This window comes from Adiantum capillus-veneris, chromosome 21 (assembly GCF_014529385.1).
Source record: "Adiantum capillus-veneris isolate H3 chromosome 21, ASM1452938v2, whole genome shotgun sequence".
In the NCBI taxonomy this organism is placed as follows: domain Eukaryota; kingdom Viridiplantae; phylum Streptophyta; class Polypodiopsida; order Polypodiales; family Pteridaceae; genus Adiantum; species Adiantum capillus-veneris.
Window position 1 is genome coordinate 16,407,218 of NC_140951.1, and position 2,366 is coordinate 16,409,583.

The window sequence follows — 2,366 nt, forward strand, 5'->3', positions numbered from 1 at the left end:
GTGTACATGCTTAGTTGACCAAAAAGATGCAAAAAGTTGCCAGTTGTAAATACATCGAGATCCTGGCGGGGCTCCAAAATCCTCAGATGGGACATCTCTTGGGGCGGCCAACCCGACACAAACCTGGCCCTTGGTAAAACTTTGACTGGCCGTATCTTGGCACCCAGCACTCAAATTGCGGATCTAGAAAGACCAACATGCTCCATAAATCAAACACCACACATCTATAGCGCCAAACTGGCTCAGGCCACCTGGTGTCACTTGGCCTATTCATCTCTGATCTGCAACCACTTCCAACTTTAAAGCATCGTAAGTTGTATACCGTGGCTTCGTTTGATGAGCCATCTAGACTTATTCCTTCAGCACTTCAAGGTCACATATTAGACAAAAAGAAACACTTTGTACATCCTTCATCAGCCACCTTGTTAGGCCCCATATGGAACCCTTTTGGCCTAAAAAACACATAAAGCATACATCTCCGCTGCCTCTTGCCTACACAAGCTCTTTCCATCTGCTCTAGCCCTCTGCCATGCATCTATAAACGCACACATCACTACCTATTCCTTTTGCTAAGGTCAACACACTTTGGTTGCACCAACAGATTGGGGGGGGGGGGGGGGGGGGGGAGAGAGAGAGAGAGAGAGAGAGAGAGAGAGAGAGAGAGAGAGATTGATGAGTAGATGAAAACCCAAAACCACACACTATATTGTTGATTAAAACCCCTTACAAAGATATAGAATTGGAGTAACTATACTAACCATCCCTTTTATATGCATGTACCAAACAAAAAGGGAGTGGTGTGTATTAGTTTGCTAAAAGGTTTTCACACTTGTGCTAGACAAAGTGATACAAGGGCTTGAAACCCAACAACATTGGACACAAGGAGCATGCACATTCAATAAGCATTTCTTGATTGATGCATGCATTATATTGAGGGTCAGAAGAGCCTTTTATGTTATGGGAAAATGATCAAAGTACCCTAAAAGTATGGAAATCTTTAAAATACCCCTAGAATTATGAAAATCTCCAAAGTACTTATCAAAGTTTAAAGATCCTAAAATACCCCTCATGTGTTGCCAACATTACCTAGTATACCCAATCGAAAATCTCACAAACATCTCCAAGGACCACTTTTGTTCACAGATCTTCATAGAAATGTTGGTTCTCCATCAATAGAAGATGATGATAGAACTATGATTTAGATGGTATTGTAGAGTCTAAAAATGAAATGGTTCATTATTTTTGACATAGATGGCTCTATTTGTGAGCTTGTTGGCAAGCAATTTTTTCAAAGACAAAGAAAAATCTATATCAATTATTCAAAAAGATTAAGACATCTAGAAATTGAAGCACTCCATCCAAAATTTGTACAAGGGTATTTTGGGAATCCCAGAAATTGAAGCACTCATTGGCAAGTAGTTTTTCAAATATAAAGAAAAATCTATATCAATCTACCAAAAGGTTAAACCATCCAAAAAATGGAGCACTCCATCCAAAATTTTTAGAAGGGTATTTTGGGACTTTCCACAAATTTCAGGGGTAGTTTGACAATTTCTCCTTGCTCTATTCAAGTACCCTTTTTGTTGTTGGGATGTGTGACACATCTACACCACCACAAGTGAGAAACCCCTCTAGTTTGGAAGCGTACACATTTGACATAACTGCTTATTCCATCAGATGGCCTCTCCCAACTCTATAAAAGAATCCTATGCTACACACTATATCCACTTTGCATCCTATCACTACCCCATCACTTTAGGCCACTTTCTACTCATATTACATAATAACATACTTATGATTTGATACTAGTAGTAGTGTCAATTTCTCTCTCTAATATCTTGTAATTAACCCACTAATTGAACCATGAATGACTCATTATAGTTTGCACCATAATGCCATTCCCTTTCACGTGGTATCAAAGCCAATGGTTCACACCTAGGCTTAACTTATTCCTCTCTTTCTCTCTCCCTAATCACAAATATCATTGATTAGGTTTGGGCATGCTCTTGGCAATACGGATGAGCTGCTACCCTTCTTAACTGATTGATTTGTGATTAGGGGAATTCTACTAATTGTGTGTGTGTATGTAGTTTTTCAATTGGTGTGCTTTTTGTGCTCATTTTTGCCCATTTTTGCATCAGCGTAACTCTCTTTGTAGTGTTCACTAGATTTTAAAATTTGTGTGTGTGCAAAGTGCTTCTCAACACCATTTCATAGAGCCCCTAAGCACAAGAAATATCTCAAGCTATGGATCCTCAATTTTTTGCTTAGTATTCCTCTATTTTTGAGCTCACTACATAGACCTTTAGCTCTACATTTGACCTCCATTAGGTCTCCCCAAACTTGAAAAAATAAAAATAAAAATT